Here is a 19523-nt window from a genome sequence, read left to right on the forward strand (position 1 = left end):
ATCTGGGAGTGTGCGTCGCATACGAATTTCTGGTTGAAATCAATTAAAGCCCTTTGGAAAAAAAACCTCTTTCCCCAGAAGTAAGAGACATGTTTGGAGCATCGAGAAGACAGCTGGGCTCTTGCCGAGAGATTAGAAGGAACAGAAGGGAGGGAACCATCAGGTTCCATAGCTCTGCTTTCAGCAGACGCGTGAGATCTGGGTTTTGAGACCTTGATCAACTTGGATGAAGATGTATCTTAAAAATCCACTGTGACTCATCTCCGCTCTCAGGAGAGGCACATAACAAGAAATGATTGGCTCTCGGGGATTTAATCTAAACAATCCGCATCTCTGCGCTGCCCCTTGGTTAATACAGCTTTAGTGCCGTTTTCTTCTTCTCCAACTACAGCATCGGGCGGGGAGAACTGATGTTGGTAACGAGGATCTGGAGGCCTCAGAGCATCGTCAGGCACCTGGGAATGGCTTGATTGCATGCAGACTGCTCTTATTGCTGAGGCAGGAAAGTAAAATCTCTATCAAGATGCATGAACACTGTGCTTTTTTTCCTCGCTAATTGCTATCTGAATCATTCAAATCGTCTGGGTTCAGTTTTTCCAAAGGGGACCCAGACACAGCGTCTGCTCTTGAGGCCTGTGCCCGAGGAAGCCGCAAAGGCTCTAGATAAGGCATGAGCATGCGTTTGGAGGGGCTGCTGTAAAACATACCCCATGTGCTACTAGATGTGTGCGTGTGTTTTTGGTAGCTGGGCTTTCTTGGGTTGTATCCCTGATAGGAGGAGTCAGTTTAATCTACAGGAAAAGGTTCTGCCTGTAAAGCCAGAGCTTTCTGAAGAGAGTCTCACTCTTGAGCACCTGAGGATGAGGCAGGTTCTCAGACAGGAAAGAGAATCTTGGAAAGCTTAGGCAGGAGCTTAAAGAAGTCCTGTGTCTCTCGGGGCTTCTCTACTGTTAAGGCCTTAAGATATATGATGTCACCTGCGGGGCTTAGCACATGTCAGGTGTTGGGCTAAGCCTTTTTTTTTTTTTTTTTTTTTTCTTCTTACAGCTGCATCTGTGGCATATGGAAGTTGCCAGGCTAGGAGCTGAATTGGAGCTACAGCTGCTGGCCTGCACCACAGCCATAGCAACACCAGATTCAAACTGCATCTGTGATGTGTGCAAAAGCTTTATGCAGCGCCGGATCCTTAACCCACCGAGCGAGGCCAGGGATCAAACCCACATCCTCCAGAGGCTCCATGGTGTCCTTCACTTGCTAAGCCACAATGGGAACTCCCTGGGCTAAGTTTCTTTATATAGGACTCCCAGCCCTAAAACGGAAGGAGTGATGGGCTGCCTTTTTCCAGAAGGGTCGACTGAGACTCTGAGAGAGTAAGAATTTTATAACTAGTAAGGGAGACGGTCTTGGGATTCAAAACAAGATCTGTGTTAAGACAGCCTGTGCCTTTACCCATGGAGCCATTATGCCTTCTGGGTAGTGCATGTGAAGCAGGGTTGTGCTGATAACTGTTTAAACACTAGCTCTGAAAATTAAATAAGTAACACTCTGATTACCGTGGTGTAAATATTCCCACCATGGCCAAGTTCAAGCGACCAAAGAGGAGAGACTCATTTAACAGGGAGGTGGGAAGGGACTCAAACAGCTGAGTGGACTGCAGTGCACCTCTGGAGTGAAGTCACTCATGCCATGGAAACCTGCTAGAAGCTTCTACGGGGTGAAGCCTATGAGCTGTGGTAAAGAAAGTTTGTTATTGAGCTGAGTGAAGCCTTGAGAGCTAGTTTACTGTTAAATGTTTCTCTCTTTCTTTTTTGTTTAGAAGATGTAATGAAGCCCTGAATGAATGCCTTTTCTTGCTCAGCTGTAGCAAACAAAATTGGGGAAAGGGAGAAGCTGCCCTTCCCTATGCTGACAGTGGTAGAGGCACAGATGCTCAGTGAGACACCCCCAAGGGCACAGGAAATCCTGGGTAGTTGGGCTCTGGCTTCCCCTCCTCTCAGGAATATCTCCATTGATTATCCAAGGGAGGGGGCATTGTGCCCCTAAAGAAGCTCTGAAATGTTCTCCGGATAACTGAGCTCTGCCTGTCGCCACCTCTTGACCTTCAACCACAAGGTCATCATCACCCTTGTTTTCCCGTTACTGTCAGCTTTCCCTTAAAGGTGTGATTCTTGGACCACCTGTTTCAGAATCACCTAGAGTGCATGAGGAAAATGCAGATGTCAGGCTCAGGAAGCTGCATTTAAACCAGCTCTCAGTTGATGCTTATGTTCAATGTCTGAGAGCCAACTCTCTCAATTGGATTTTCTAAAATGTCTCCAGCAGAATGAGGTAATAGGATATTAACGAGTGTTATGTGGGAGTTCCCACTGTGGCCTCAGCAGGTTACAAACCTGATTAGGATCCATGGGGATGTGGGTTTGATCCCTGGCCTCGCTCAGTGGGTTAAGGATATGGCGTTGCCATGAGTTGAGGTGTAGGTCGCAGACTCAGCTCCGATCCCATGTTGCTGTGGCTGTGGCCTTAGGCCGGCAGCTACAGCTTCAATTCGACTCCTAGACTGGGAGCTTCCATATGCTCCCTGTGCCACAGCAACATGGGATCAGAGCTGAGCCTGCCACCAACACCTCAGCTCACGGCAACACCATATCCTTAACAAAAGCGAAACAAAGAAAAAAAACCCCAAAAACAAGAGTGTTGTGTAAAAAATACCCAAAAGAAATCTCGATGGCAGCTATGAAGAACTTAAAATCGAGTAGTGGCCACTTTCTGTATGGCCCTTGAGCTAAGAAGAGATTTTGCATTTTTAAAGAATCAGACAAAAAATAAAAAATAAAGAAACTTGACTGCAGGAACACTTGGCACCTTTAATAAGCTAACGTGCACTGGAGCTCTTTGAGAGGGTGAATAGCCTTTCTCATTCGTGTTTGAACACAGAATTCCTCCTCTCTTATTATTATTTTTTATAGAGCATATTATGGAGCCAGCGTTCTGTGCAATATGCTCTGAAAAACATTGTTCTAAACAAATGCATTCCAATTCACATTTGGCAGTCAGGTTCCCTTGACTCTTTCACTGCTTATTTTCTTTGATCTTGGTCAATGATGTGATTCCTTCTTCTGACTCTGTCGATTCAATCCTTTCTTCCAGGCTTTCTGGTCAAGTTTTCTCTTTCCCGTCATCTACGTACCATGGCCCACATCAGTCACAATCTTTCCCTGTGAGAACCCCTAGAGCACTTAGTATTTGTTCAGTAAAGCGTTGAGGAGATGAAAGGTTCCAGAAAACAACAGTATTTTCTGGTTATCTGAGTGGTTACCATTCTGGGCATGAAAACATTATGTAACCTAATTCTTTTGGGCAGAAACCTTTTGAACCCTACCGAATCATTCTCTAATTGACCATAACTTAACTTTATTTTCATGACACAGTGAAGAGAAAGCACCATTTGAGGGAAAGGTGAGAATAGTGCTGTTTCCAGCTTGGTTCCACCACTACTGAGATGGGAGGCCTGAAAGGTCCCTTTTTTTGGACCCTGACCTCTCAGAAAATGAGCGTATTGGCCTAGATGTTCTTCAAGGTTCCTCCAAGAACATTTTACGACGTTCTGGGATTACAGAGTTCCAGGAAAGGGAACGAGATTAGCAAGTTTCTATGAGTTTGTACCTGATGATGTCTCACTAGACACACAGATCAGTGACTACTGCGCAATCATGCTTACCACGCAGATTTTAAAAAACATTCTAATTGATACTTAATTCTCCTTGGTGAACAGAATTCAAATTTCTGCATGGCAGCAGATTAGAAATCAAAGATTTTCTTAATACGATTAAGTGGATTTTCTTCCTCATCAGTGGAGTCTGGCAAGGCTTTGATCATGGTCCTTGACAGAATGTTGGTATTTTTATGCCTTTTAGAAAGCCCCAGCTGTCTGAGATACTCTGTCCCCGAGGTCTTACAAATCTGACTCGATCACTCGGAATTTATTTCCAGTTAAAGCTATTGACTGTGGGAGAGTTGTTTTTCTCTTTTGCAAGAAGGTCATGAACTTGACTTTTGTGGCTTTCTGTTTATTAGTTGATGCCAATGGCATGCAAACTTCAGCGAGGCTCTCTCTGTGCTTCCAAATCGTTCCATCATCTCTGACTTCTCAGTGAATTCCCAACAGAGACTGCTCCGACAGTTCAGTCTTCTCTTCAAGCTTGAGCGTATCCTCTCCTTCCAGCCCAGCAAGAGGTTGTACCTTTCTTCTCCATCTCACAGCTCCTGGAGTACCTGTCACTTTACCTTTCCTCGCTTATTCCTTTGTTCAACATTTCTGGTTTATTTATTTTTTTTTAGGGCCGCACCTGAGCACATGGACGTTCCAAGGCTAGGGGAGTGAATGGGAGTGGTAGCCACCAGCCCACTCCAGCGTGGGATCCAAGCTGTATCTGCGACCTACACCACAGCTCATGGCAACACCGGATCCCTAACCCACTAAGCAAGGCCAGGGATCGAACCCATGTCCTAGTCGTGTTCATTACTGCTGAGCCACGATGGAAACTCCCTTGTTCAACATTTCTTGAATGTTCGATCTGTATGAACTGGGCATAGTCCTTCCCCTGTGACGCATTTCCATGTTGGTGGGGAGTTAGAAGGAAGGAAAACACAGGTAAATGTGTATCTTTCAAGTCTGTGAATACCAAAGGAGGAGCGTTTACTTTACTTGAATGGAAGAATCAGGAAAGTTTCCCAGAGGAGGTCTGAGAGGGCAAGTCAGAGTTCAATAGGAGACAACTGGGTGACCAGCACTCCAGGTGGAGGGGACAAAGCGTGTGACCACGGAGGTGTGAGAAAGCGTGACACAGTCAGGGAGAGTGAGAGAGGGGCGAGAAAGGAGGGCATTGGGGCAGTGTTGGGAGAGGAGCTTGAAAAGCCAGAGTGGCTCCGTCATCTGAGAGGAGGAAGTGCCTTCCCTGTCTGTGCTCCCGGCCCCACTCCCTTCTGGGCGTCTCTAGCATCTTGCTCCAACAATGCCCTTGCCGAGTTTTCCTTTTGCATCTTACCTGTCAGCTCACAGAGAGGCTCAAGTCTTACCTTTCTTCAACATCCACCCCCCCACATCCACCAACTGCACCCGACTCTGCTTGGTGCTTAGTTTCAAGAGAGAGCAGTTTGTCTCACTCGCCTTACTTCTTAGCCTCGATTCTCTCCATCCCACTGCAGTCTGGCTTGAGAAAAAATGAGAAGCCGTGTACTTGGGCACATTATCTGAACCTAAAGTTTTACATCTAAAATATATGAGTCAATTTTTTTTCCTTTACTCCCATGGTGAATTTTAAAGAATGCATTTTTTTTTTTTTTTTTTTTTTGTGCTTTTTAGGGCTGTAGCGTATGGAAATTTCCAGGCTAGGGGTCCAATCAGAGCTATAGCTGCCGGCCTATGCCACAGCCACAGCAATGCCAGATCTGAGGCATGTCTGTGACCGACACCACAGCTCACGATAACACTGGATCTTTAACCCACTGAGCAAGGCCGGGGATCGAACCTGCATCCTCATGGATACTACTCAGGTTTGTTATCACTGAGCCACAATGGTAACTGCCATTTTATTTTCCTTATTTATTTGAAGCTCATGTAAGCTCAATTCCCCTCTGAATATATTTTAATGTACTTAAAACAGGTCTATCTTCTTTTCCCTACACAATTTTGTAAAGCCAATGGCTCCTTTAATTCCAAGGCCATGGGGATGCCCATTTGATGCACAGGCTGAACAGGCATCCTTTCTGCTTTACCCTGACTCAGAGAAGAATTGTGCAGTAATGGGAAGACAGGAAAAGAAAACAAGAGAGAGATGATCCACACGGTCAGGGGAAGATGCCACAGGACTATGAGTGCCTATCTGTGCGGAGGTCATTCTATTCCAGCGATTTCACACGCATTTGCCAGGTGCTATTATGTACCTGGCACTGGGGAGACTGAGACACAAGCTACATTTCCTGAATTCATGGGATCACAGACTGGGGAGACAGACCCAAAGATTGCACACAGATTGTCACAGACGTCAATTTAGCAGTTTCCTAGGGGCCAGGAGGGAAAGAAGAGAGAACAGGAAGGGAAAGAAACCTAATGTTTTTATTTGAGAAAACTATGTTTTGTACTGGAGATACAGAGAACAATGAAATACAGTCCCTAACCCAAAAGACTCTCAGACTTTTGGGGGATAGATAAAAGTTGAAAAAAATCCTCTTATTACTGCTGATGAACCTGAGGCAGAGAAGATGTGATTTAATCAAAGACTTAATGATAATCTCTCTGTTCTTCCCATGCTGAATGTATATCCTGTTTGGGCACTAAATTATTCTACATCTTTTGGCCCATTCGGAATGGCAGTGGTGGAAAATTAGAGGCTTACACTATTGATTTCAAAGAGAATGGGGATCCAGTATTCTGGGAAATTATATAAGTATGAAGATTGCCAGGCATTAGGCCTACTTTTGGAAAGAACCAATTGAGTTTTATGAGGACATTTCTGCTTCTTGAAAATGAGATAAATAGATGCAAAATACTTTCAAAATTGCCTAATCAGTTGATTTCTGGTAACAGTGAAATGCCATAAGTAGGTCAACCGCAATGTGGTATCAATCTTAGGAAGGTCACGTGAGACAATTATACTTGTTATCCTGAACTCGTTGATCTCTGCGAAGTCTAGACAAAGTGCTACTGTCCAACGTACTTAGTAGCAGGACTTTCAAGACATTCCTCTGGTGTATCAACCCTTTGGGCTGACACTTTGCCTCCACTTGGCAACACACACACACACACACACACACACACACACACACACACACACAGAGTTGATTCTCATTATCCTTATTATTTGTGCTAATCATGTTCTATAAAGTTGCCATGAGCCCTGAATTAGCAAACACTGAACCATTGCTCTTGGGGCAAATATAGGATTAGGTGCCTGCAAACTTCTGGTCAGAACATTTTTGTCCAATCATCAATATATAACCTTTTCTTAAATATGTTTCAACTTAAAGAATCTGAGAATTTTGAGTCACCTCAACACAATGTACACATTCCTCACGGAGATGAAGAGATAATGCAGGATTCTTAATTTTTGCCTACAAGAAATTTTAGCCTGTAGAGTGTCCGAGGTCAGTTTCATTGTTGTAGTTGGTGGTAACTGCATCGGTAGTTTGTGGTCACTGTGTCATGAATTGGGAAAAAAAAGCCCTGAAAATTTGTACTGCTTTCTTGAAAGAAAGTGAAGAAGACACGAAGGGCACAGGCATTAGATCTGAGAGTGTGGTGGGGTTAAATCATTGTGCGCAACCAGGAGTTTGGATTTGACAGCCAGTGCTCTTTCTGTGCAACCCCAGACCCCTCTAGGATACCTGGTATTTTTTTTTTTTTCTTCCAGGAGAAGTTGGAGCAATGAAGCCAAGGATCAGGCCTTTTGCCCTACCAAGCTGCTCATGGTCAAGAGGAGAGGTCACTCTGAATTTGTGCACAAGAGTTGGAAAGAACTGTGTAAACAAAAGAGGTCGCCAGGCCCTACTTCGCTCTGTCAGGGGGACAAGCTGTTCCTCTCCTGACCTTGGCTCCCAGTGGATCTGCCTCTGGATCCGCCCAAGTTCCTCTAGGCTTGGAAAGATCCCAGGCCTCTCTCCAGTTCCCCAATGGGCCAGAGCCTCCCTGGAGGCCTTGTTTGTCTGAATTCCAGAGGCCACATGTCAATTAAAGCCCTTAGAAGTCACAGTCAGTTCTCTCCCTCACACCTCTAACTTCCACTCTCCAAACTATTGCATGAGGTTCAATCCAGGCCATGGCTGTTCCGGCCAGCATGTCCAGTGGGACTTTTGTTTTTCCTAAGACCACAGAAACATGGCTAAGAACTAGATAAAACACATTAAAAACAAGCATAAATTTGCAGTCCATTTGTATGATGAACTGAGCATCAAATTCCACGGCTCCAGCCTCGGTATTCTCCAGTGATAAGGTATTCCATGACCTTGTCCTGAAGTGACCTCCCTGGGTGTATGTTTATTGGATTCCACTCAGCAAAAGCCCATGTACAACACTCCTGCTGAGGCGCCGCAGGATCAGCCCGAGGGGCTCAGGGATGGCCAGTATTTGCTGTAAAACAAAGCACTTTTCTGCTTCCTATTACCTCTGGAAACTTGATATTTAATATGCTGATTATGAAAAATAAATCGACAGAAATCTGTTGGCTGCGACTTTTTCACAGCCTGCTTAACTTCTGATCCCTCTTTCCAACCTGCTTCTGACCTGAGCACATGCGCTCTTGCTCTGTATTCAGATTTAACCCTTAGTACTCCTGCCCAGATACTGAGGTGGGGCTTACCGTTAGCTACAACTCAGACGACCTCCTTGGGTTGCGGTTGTGGGCTGGTTCCTGGTCAAGGCCTCTCATACTGCTCTCTGGTTCCTGGAACCCTCTGAATGCCATGGCTGCTGCTGCGTTTGCCTCAGGCTTTGATTTTTAATTTTTTTTTTTTTTTTTTTTTTTTTTTTTTTTTTTTTTTGGGCTGCACTTGAGGCACATATGCAGGTTCCCGGGCCACAACGCCAGATCCTCCTTAACCCAGGCGGGTATCAAACCAGCACCCTGAGCCACTGCAGTCAGATTCCCAGTCCACTGCGCCACAGCAGGAACTCCACCCAGACTTTAAACGGGAAGAGAGAGAAGAAGACTATTTACTCTTTACCCACCTCTCCGCTTTCCACTAACGGTTCTCCGGCTTTGCCTCCAGGCCTGAGAAGGTGATTATCTGTCTGAATTCCGCAGCCTCCTGGCGAATGGGAGAGGGCTTTGGAGGATTTCTGGTTTGCAGCCTGTGTCTGTTTCTTACCAGCCCTGTGATACTGGACATGCCACTCTGAGTATTCTACCTGCTCGGCCTTAAAAAAAAGGAGAAACGTTCATGTGGATAAAGACAAGTACAGGGGTGAGCGCCTGGCAGGCAGCAGGTGCTCAGGAGGAAGCTGCGAGCAGGAATTCCCAGAGCACGTTTGTTGTGCCCAGTCTTTACCTCCCATGGATGTACTTGACTCTGAGTCTGGGACAGGGCCGCCAGTGCTGCCCGTCAACTGAATTCTGTTCAGACGAGGGTCCTGAGGGGGATGGGAAGGACGCTATAAGCCGCGCTGAATCCCTCTTAGAAACCTGAGCGAGTCCTCTGCGTTTTTCAATTGCTCTATCTTGCTTTCTTTCTGCCTCCGCAGAGGAAATGTAGGGGGTTTATCCAATGCATTCAGGCTCTGGGAGAACGAGCCAGTATCGTGAGGAAGGAAAAGCACTGGCTTTGTGTCCCGGCTCTGTCACTTTCTAACAGTGTGATCCAGGGTAAGGGCGAGACTTGGCCAGAGTTTGTTTTCTCACCTGCGAAATGGGCATAAATCAGGGGAAGGTCCAGGTTTTGTGGGGGCTAAAACTTACACAATTTGGGGGCTCTGTTTAAGAAAAAGAACCCAAATTTGTGAATACAAAATGAGTTATAAAACTTACATTTACAATGAGGAAAGAAATCACCATAAACTACAAATTAAAGAAAATCCAGGAGTTCCTAGAGTGGCTCAGTGGGTTAAGAACCCAACAGAGTGTGCGGGAGGTTGCAGGTTCCATCCCTGGGCTTGTTCAGTGGGTGAAGTATCTGGTGTTGCCACAAGCTGTGGTGTAGGCTGCAGATGTGGCTTGAATCTGGCGTTGCTGTGGCTGTGGTGTAGGCCAGCAGCTGCAGCTAGGATTCGACCCCCAGCCCGGGACTTTCCATGTGCTGAAGGTGCAGCCATTAAAATAAATAAATAAATAAGTAAATACATAATTTAGAAAACTAATATATATTATTATTTAACTATGTGGCATACCTCAATAATACTTTTTTCTTACCTTTTTGGCTAAAGACTCTCCAATTACCTTTCTATAGAATAATGATTTTGTATAGTCTTTGTCTACAGGGAGAACAGAAAAATACTATATTCCTTCCTCTTGCATGCTGATCAAAATTTTTATTTCATTGCTAAGAGTATTAAGAGGTTTTTTTTTAGTTCTACTAATATTGTGTAAGTGTTTAGAATTGTCATTTTGCAAGAACTTCTATAGAGTTTAAAAAGCTATGTGTATATAAGTTGTATTCAAGTGTTCTTGTATAGTATTTGTAATAAACACTCTGTGAAATGAATGAGTATTCTTTTTTTTCTTTTCCGGGCCACACCCGCGGCATACAGAGGTTTACCAGGCTAGGGGTCGAATTGGAGCTATAGCTGCCGGCCTACACCACAGCCGCAGCCACAGCAATGCCGGATCCAAGCTGCATCTGCGACCTACACCTCTGCTCACAACAATGCTGGATCCTTAACCCTCTGAGCGAGGCCAGGGATCAAACCTGAAACCTCATGGTTATTAGTCAAATTAGTTTCCGCTGTGCCACAATGGGAACTCCCGAAATGAGTATTCCTTCATGGTTAATGCGTCAACCAGCAAAAAAATGTTTCAGTGTTTCAATACATTTATATGATTCCTTCTTCAGTAATGGGATTATCAAATAATCCAGGAACCTATTTACTACTTTTATTTGGAATTTATCTCAGTCTTTGCAGGATCAACCGTATTCATTTGTGATCTGAATTTTGTGTTTTGTTACAATTGCATCCAAGTGTCAGAACAGTATCTGTCGATTTCACAGCTCACGTATTTTATGAATTTATTTGAATCTCCTCTTAGTTCTTTAATAAATTGGTGAGCTGCTTTGGTCCTATGACCTCAGGGAGTTACTGGAGAGATTTACATGAGGTGACATAAGTAAAGAAGCTTGATGAATGGCAAAATGTTATGTTCTTTTTTTTTCTTTCTTTTTTTTTTTTTTTTTAGGGCCGGACCCGTGGCATATGGAGGTTCCCAGGCTCAGGGTCTAATTGGAGCTACAGCTGCTGGTCTACACCACAGCCACAGCAACGTGGGATCTGAGCTGCATCTGCAACTGACACCATAGCTCACGGCAACACCAGATCCTTAACCCACTGAGCAAGACAAGGGATTGAATCTGCATCCTCATGGATGCTAGTCGGGTTTGTTAACCACTGAACCAAGACGAGAACTCCCAAATGTTAAGTTCTATAAATTAATACCATGCTCTTCTTCTCCCCGACTCCTGCCACCATTTTCTCCCCACCCCCTCTGGCCTTGCAAAGTTCAGGGACCTCACAGTGAGTGCCCAGTGAGCATCTATGAGTCAACTTCCTAGTTCCTTTTCCAAAAATTGAGAGGAGGGAAGTGGAGCATTAATTCTTATTTGTCATGGTCAACTTGCATTATGTTTTCTCTCTGAGACAGACAGGATGAAGTGTGATGCTTAAAATTTTCCTCAAAAGTGAGCTTTTAGAAAAAAAAAAAATCCTAGGATTTTCTTATTTCTGATAAAGAGTTTTTGATCAGGGCTCTGGAAGTTCACTCTGATCCTGCAGCCAAATGGAGATTACTGCTGCCTTCCCTGCCTCCACCCCCATTCTCTATCCTGGAAATGAGACCAGGGCTGGGCAGGTGTGGGTCACCCTGCATTTTATTTGTTATCTCCTCTCAACAAAGCTCTTGTTCCCTGAAATCTTCTCAAGTACACGTGAAGGATGGGTTTCCTGCACAGTATAGATACTTCTGGAGCTTGGATTTAAATGCCAAGTGTAAAGCAATCTGTCTTTAAAAGAGTATTTTTCTATTTGAAAACACTCACCCCTCAGGAATAATTTTATAGGAGAAAAAAAAATCCATGAGGGAAATTAATTTCACTTGATCATTCTTTTTAAATGAATAAGTGGAATAAGGTATACCCTTAAAAAAATGTGCTAGTGGTATTTCTGCTTGTTTTTTGAAGTGCAGTTAATTAAAGCCTGGTTGTTCCAGAGGGCTGTCTGCAGAACATAGTGCTATCACCTCCTCCTGAAAGTCTCCCTTGATTTACCCTGGCAGAGTTGGGAGCTTCTTCCTTTCTCTCTCCCCATCCTCCATTACGCTACGTTCACTTCCATCATAGGACTCATCATCTTCGTATTACTAACCTAACTGTGTGTTTCTTGCACCAAATGTCAGCTCCCTGAGGCAGGAACTGTGGTTTTTGTTTTCTCTTGGCCTCACTACCTGGGTGCTCATTAAAACCTCCTATCTGGGCTTCCCCTAGAGCGGGCTCCTGGCACTTACCTGGACACACTGCTGAGCTGCTAGAGCCCTCTGCACCCTGCCCACAGGGCTCAGATATTCCCGAGCTGGTCATCCCTGCCTAGGCACAGGCTCTCCAGTGCCCCCAGTTGAGGCTCATGCCCGCTGATTCCTTCTGGTCTGGACGGCAGTGGTCCAGACACATGGATGGGGCCTCTGCAGAGAGGACAGTCACCACCCAGGACAGCGAAGCCAGATGAGCTGATTTCCTTGTGAGTTCTGGCTCTTCGGTGCCGGCTGCCCTCATGAGAGGAGGTCTGCTTGCTGGGACAGTGGTCTTGTCTGTTGCTCCACTAATTGTCATGTTGAGGCTTGACTTGAGGTTAAGGAAGTCGAAGTCTCAAGAGGCCTTGCCCAGGCCCAACAGTAAAGTTTTCCAGGGGAAGATCCCAAGACTCTGGCTGAGCGCTGCTCTTGGTCAGCCTGATTCCAGAAAGAAATGGCACCAACCCGAGAGGATGATGAATGGCTCTTGAAAGCATAGGAAATTGGGTTTGGTGACAAGTCATTTATTACCCTCCCCCCTCCATCCCTGCAACCACAATAAATAAATAAAAACCACCCAATACTCCAGCCATCTGAAGAAACAGTAAAATCCCCAAGGGCAATGTAGGAAAAGATACCAGCCTATGATGTGCGTGGTTCCTCCCCAGTGGAAATGCTGAGCTGGAAAGGGGAAGGCTGATTTCTGCTGAGCTGCTACTCTCCAAAGCTGTGCAGGCTGTGACAGTTGGTACCCTCGGTGTCCCGGCCCCTGCCCATCCCTGGATAGGCTTCCCTTGCCTCAGACCCCCAGGTCTGTCCTCGCTGTTAGCCTGTGGGCCTAGACACCCCCATCCACCTCCCAGACCATGGCACTGGCCCTTCTCATGGGTCCCTCGCTTCCACGGTGACCCTGAACCCATCACCCCCATGGCAGCCAGAGCAACCTTTGAAAAAACTAGAAAGGAGAACACAGCACACTCAGCCACGGGGTCTTTGTTCTGCTCTTTGATGGCACAATCCCTTCCCCCCTCAAGAGCCCTTTGTACTTGTTCTTCCTCCCCTTCTCTCTTCACTGGACTCACTTCTTTGCCTCCCTCAGCCCTCCAGCCAAAATTTACGTCTTTCAGGAGACATCCTCTGCCTTGCTGACCTAAATGCTGTCCTTCCCATCCTCTGCCCTCATGGTACCCACTGCCTGGCCTTTGCGTATGTGTTAAAATTTGTAGTTATATATTCATCTGTTTACTGTTTTATTTTCCAACCAACCTGTATCCTCCATAAGGGCCAGGGCAATGCCTGGCTAATTGCCTCATACATAGTAGGTGTTCATCAAATATTTGTTGAAGGGAAGAAACTGTAAGAAATTACTTTCAATATAATAACGTAAGTGGGCAGGGGCCAGAGCTGAAGAGTTAAAAGAAAACCTCAATACATAGTTATTTTTATCTGCTAAATTATAGGAGGACCAGGGATTGGGACCAAGAGTTAAGTCCTATTCATCTTAGAGTTTAGACATAAAAAAACATGCTTGATGGATAAGAATAGATTCCACGGAGGCCAAGTCAGAAGGGGGAATAACAGAATTTCTGAGAAAAAAAATCACCAGAGTGAGTTTCTCAAGAGAGTTTCTCAACATCAGTGCTATTGACATTTTGGGTGTGTAATTCTTTTATGTGAATTATAGGATGTTTTGCAGCATCCCTGGCCTCTATGAATTTAATTCCATTAGCAGCCCTCATTCTCAGCTGTAACAACCAAATACGTCTTCAGACCTGGCCAAATGTATGCTGGGAAGGGATGTAAAACTGCCCCCAGCTGAGAACAATACCCTAAGAGAAGAAATGAGATAGAGGACAAGAAAAGTCTGAATGCCAGAAAGAACTGGTTCTGGATGCGTGGAGGAAGCTAATGTCAGCACTCTTTCTGGCTGGTATGAACACTGCAAGGTAAGCATGGTGTCACTAGTGATTATGATGCTTTGGGCTCAAGCATTCTTGCTGTGGGAACCTTCCCTGCCATCTGCACAAAACCCTGAAAGAGCTATTTCCTCCTGGTTTCAGGCGGGCAGTGGCTTGTCCCACATCAACAATGGCTTTTGGAGCTCAGGTTCAGAGCTGGCAGATTCTCTGTGGAACTCTCAGGATCTGGGGCAGAGCTGGCCATTGCACAGAATGATCAAACTTATTCTGTGATAAGAATAAACACATTCCTTGGAATTTCCCTCAAATATTTGGGAAGTAGGATTCTGGAAAAAGTTGACTTCCTTTCATCAAACCGGCAGCAGAATTTACCCACCGTGTGAGAAGTTAGTATGAAAATTCACAAGACTATGATTAACTCCTAGGCTGGTGAAGCTGAGGATGCTAATTGGTGCTGCTTACTTTTCGTCCTAACAAAGCCTTGGTTTCATCTGCTCATCACAAAACTCTGCAAAGAAGTATCAATATCCATTATCTAATAGATACGCCAATTGTCCAGGGACCACTATCTGGACTAGGACCAGGTCCTTGAGCTCCAACACAAACTGTGATTGCTCCTTTCAATGAAGTCTTTTATCATCTTCTGCCAAATCAGAGGGATAGTTTTATTCATTCCGCTAAGGCTGGCCAACTGAAGCATAGACTGTTTTTTGTCACTCCTGCCTCTACAATGAATGAACTGAGCAAAGCAAGGCAATGTCTCCACGTTTGTAAATTACTACATTTTCAGTCTCTAGTTATTTTGTGCATACATTCAGGAAACATTTATTGACTGAACAAATAAATGGATGATGACTTAATATCATGAATTTTTGTACTAAGCTGCAGCTGGTCCATCCTGGTAGTGGGCTGTGGCCACAGTGTAGGGTGGCCAGCTGTCTGGGTCTCTGCCCAGGACTGAAGAGGTTCCTGGATTTGGGACTTTCTGTACTTGGCTTGAGATGAGTTGGTCACTCAATCACGATAACTCTTAATGTGGAAGGCCAACGCCTGCTTCTTGCAGATGCATTAGTTCAATAAACATGTATTAAAGTCTTTCTCCATGCCAAGGAATGGTCTAGAGGTTGGACACAAGGATGTGAGCACTCTGTGCTTACATGTTAATTAAGTACCTGTTCTGTGTTAAGCTTGATGTTGCAGGGTAAAAAGAACTACAACAACAGCAGGTACAGGTGTGCAAGAGGAGGGTCCTAAAGTTGAACCAGGGGGTGATGAGGGAATAGTTTCAAGAGAAGTGATGCCGAAGGTTAAACAGGTTGAACAGAAACTTGCTGATTGAAGAAGGAAAATAATGTGGCATGAGAAAGCATGGTCTATCTGGAGGGGTGGGGGGATGAAGCATGCCCACAGGGAGTTTAATTAATACACATCTCTCTCTGCTTTTTTTTTTTTTTTTTTTTTTTTTTTTGTCTTTTCTAGGGCTGCACCCGTGGCTTATGGAGGTTGCCAGGCTAGGGGTCTAATCAGAGCTGTTGCTGCCAGCCTACGCCAGAACCAAAGCAACGCCAGATCTGAGCCACATCTGTGACCTACACCACAGTTCACAACAACACTGGATCCTTAACCCACTGAGCGAGGCCAGGGATCAAACCCACAAGCTCATGGTTCCTAGATGGATTCGTTAACCACTGAGCCACGACGGGAGCTCCACTCTCTGCTTTTTGGTTCAGCTTCGGTGAGTATGAACACTTCCTAGTTTTCATTATATTGTTAGCTCCTTATGCCACCTGCCCCCAGGGAATGACCCTGAAGGAGGAATAGAGAGACTCTAGAAAAAGGGTGCAGCCAGTCTCTGAGTCTGACTGACCTGGAGGATTGATCACCCATCATATGCACGTAGTTGTGTTGAGTCTTTTGGGTGGGGGAAGGGTCCAGAAAGATAGACACAAACTAGATCCAAGTGCCAAGAACCAAAATATCTGTGGGAGAGTTTCCAGTAAATCAGGCTGAGAACTTAAGGAGGGGGGTTCAAGGTAGGACAGTGACACCTAGTAGTGGAAGAAGGACCACTCAGATTCAGGCTCCCCATCCAGCTCATCACCTACCAGTCTGCAGGCAGGTTGGAATTCTGTGATGGCATCGGTGGGTGCCAGCGGGCACCTTTAGCAAAGTGTTTCAGCCTCCAACAGGACCACTGGTCTCTAAGGTGGGATGGATGGGCTTACTGTCAAAAAACACAAATATGCCTAGAGTTAATGCATATTAACATTAAATATTCATTAAATGTTCTCACTACAATTATGTGTGCATGCACGCATAACACACACACACCCCCGAGTCTGCCTCTGTGGCAAGGCCAGTCTAGAGGACCACTGAGTCCCCCGTTTAACCCTCCTTGAGTCCAGAGAGTAAAAACAACCAGACCAAAGACACACAGCAAATTAGTTTCACAGCCAGACCTAGAAACCTAGAATCCAGGTTTTCCGGTGCTCAGAAGGAAGTCTTTCCTTGCCATCAAACCTGTCTCCTGATGGCAGACCCAAGGGACTTCGGTAGGGTGGGATTATGTTATCAAGAAACCAAGGCAACCTTGGAGAGGAACAAAACAATGAGGGGAGGGTGGATTTGAGGATGTGTCCAAGGGGACTCACACCCTCTCTGCCTGAGAAACAGAAGCAGGGGTGGGATCCAGCGCACTGGAAAAGCCTCTGCACGCACCCAGCACCTGCATCCCTCCCTCTGACTCCTCAGAGCCAAAAGCCACTATGTTCCCTGTGAAGGATGGATGTGATGCACACACCAACAAGATGTTGCAAACATCTGCCTTGTAACGGCAGTGGTGGGGAGCCTGGAAAGTATTAGAATCACCTGAGTGGCTCAGCCATTTACAGGATGTGGTCCCACCCTGAGCTGGAAAGACTGTGACAAAGGAAAGAAGTGGAGAGGAGCCTGGGAGGAAATTCACACAGGAACTCCTGACCAAGGGCTCTGGCCAGGAGACCCTGTTCTTCTCTGCTGCCCAGTAGAGCTATCCCAGCAGAGTTCTCTTCAGTGGCCTCCTGGCTTCCTGGCACAGCATCCATGGCAAGACCTTACTGCTCCAGCTTCACACAATTTCTGCTTCTCTGCTGCACTTATGTGTTTCCCTCTCAGCCAAGATGTCTGTCCACTTGGCTTTTCAATTGGCTTCTCCCTGAGACAAAAATTCTCTCATCATTCCCCAGCTCCTCTTTTTCCAGAAGTTGTACCAGGCTCCATGATGGGGACAAGTAGAGAGCAGCTCTATCTTGCTTCCAGCAAAACTTATCAGTGCAAGTACAGAGGGCAAAGCGGAGCTTGCTCTGAACTTGCTGAAATGCATGGTGGAAGGATGTACTATCAGGATACTTCAGGAGTTTCCATTGTGGCTCAGTGGAAATGAATCCAACTAGTACCCATGAGGATGCGGGTTTGACCCCTGGCCCCACTCAGTGGGTTAAGGATCCCTCATTGCCATGGTATAGGTTGCAGACTTGGCTTGGATCCCGAGTTGCTGTGGCTGTGGCCTAGGCTGGCAGCTGCAGCTCCAATTCCAATTCCACCCCTAGCCTGGAACTTCTGTATGTTGCAGGTACTGCCCTAAAAAGAAAAAGAAAAAGAAAAAAAAAAAAAAAAAAAAAAAAAAGAGCTACTCCAGGGATAGGCTCTTGCTGTTTCTCCAAGGTCCTCCTTTCAGGTCGATGTTCTTGTGATACATAGAATTCTTACTTTATTTAGTGATTTTTTTTTTCTAAAATACATGAAAATGGAGCCATTTCAAAGACAATGAAAGGTATATAGAAAATGACTAAATGCAAAATGGTTATTCCATTTTTTTTAGTTATTTCAATTAGCAAACAGCTATGTATTTGGCTAATTCATGTAAACAGTTAAAGGACACTTACTGGGTGCCTTGTGCTGTGCTAAATATTTTATGTGCATTTTATCTTTAAATCTGCAGAAACACTCAGAGATAGACAACCTTTTTATTTGAATATGCAGTTTGAGAAAACCGAGGCTCAGTTGCTTGCCGAAAATCACATAGCAGATTGTAAGATTCTTGATAGCAGGAACCTTGAATTACCACCTGCGATCCCATTTGCCTGGTACGTGATGGAGCCAATGATGGTCAATGAGGGTGAGTAATGATGACTGCTGACTAAGACGGAGGAGGCTCTCCCTTACACCATCTCCCCCTCTGCTCTGTCCCCAGGTAGAACCTGGACAAGAATCCTCTTACTGGGACCCTTTGGAATATACCTCACCTTCCCTCCACGTCCAGGAGAGATAATCATGTTTTGATTCTATTCTTGCCTCACTTTCATCATCTTTAAAATGGGAATAAAAATATGACTTTAGGGACAGTGAGACATAAATGTGCATCAGATGTGAAAACCCTTTGTGAGTCTGTAATCATGGAACATAGGAAAGATATTATTTCTATTAATATTCTGACATTAAATATTAATAACTATGTTTATAACTACCTGAGAGGTGAACTACTTCTCACTCTGGGCATAAAGCAAAGCTGATCTCATCTTCTGGGCTTTGTAGCTTACATTTATTTAAAATAATGTTTTTTATTTTTAGGGCTGCACCTGTGGCATATAGAAGTTCTCAGGCTAGGGGCTGAATCAGAGCTGCAGCTGCTGGCCTACACCACAGTCACAGCAACGTGGGATCCAAGCTGTGTCTGCGACCTGCACCATAGCTCACAGCAACACTGGATCCCTAACCCACTGAGTGAGGCCGTGCCCTCATGGATACTAGTCGGGTTTGCCAACCACTGAGTCATGACAGAAACTCCTGTATCTTATATTTTAAAGGTGGAAACAGACAATTTTAAGCTACTCTTCTCTTGATGAAGTTTGACTTTCAAGTCTGTTTTCTTGCTGTAGGCAAGAAGATTTATTTTGAATGTCTAAAGCAGAATACTGTGTTTTTAATATTATAACCCTAACCACTCTCCCTCCACCCCAGATAGATGCCTTGGCTGTTCTAATGGAGGCTGAAGACTTCCCTTTAATACTCAAACTGGTGCTAAGCCATTCAGTCTGTGGTATTTGTTATGGCATCCCTAGCAAACTAACACAGACATCCTGGACTGAAAAGCATTCTGACAGAGCCCTAGCTTTCAGAACGTTATAACATCATTAAAGACGCCAGCGACGGCTGGTTCCCCCAGTGGCAGAGAGAGAGAGGGCTTCCTGCTTGCTCTGATTGCTGACAGGGCCCCACCCCGGAACATGTACTCACGGCCTGTCAGGCAGAGTGAATGACCACGTTCTTTTCAAGCCTGCCAGCTTCCTAATCTAGTTCCACCTCCACCGCCCTGCCTCCCGAAGAATTCCTGCCCATCAGTCATTCTTTCAGGCCTGACCTC

At 45.3% G+C, this 19523-nt stretch overlaps 1 long non-coding RNA gene across 1 annotated transcript in view; it reads right to left on the minus strand.

Annotated features, from left to right (window-relative positions):
- LOC146399779 (uncharacterized) overlaps nt 1-19523 on the minus strand; it is a 452175-nt gene that overhangs the window by 18004 nt on the left and 414648 nt on the right. The window contains exons 4-5 of the long non-coding RNA XR_014814861.1: nt 16228-16346; nt 8723-8911 (exon numbers count right to left, since the gene is read on the minus strand). This is a non-coding gene — a long non-coding RNA (uncharacterized LOC146399779). The remainder of the gene's footprint in view (nt 1-8722; nt 8912-16227; nt 16347-19523) is intronic.

The sequence above is a fragment of the Sus scrofa genome, chromosome 9 (assembly GCF_054392235.1).
Source record: "Sus scrofa isolate SSC_HxYL_T2T_F1_AM1 chromosome 9, Sscrofa_HxYL_maternal_Yorkshire_Landrace_v2.0, whole genome shotgun sequence".
NCBI lineage: Eukaryota > Metazoa > Chordata > Mammalia > Artiodactyla > Suidae > Sus > Sus scrofa.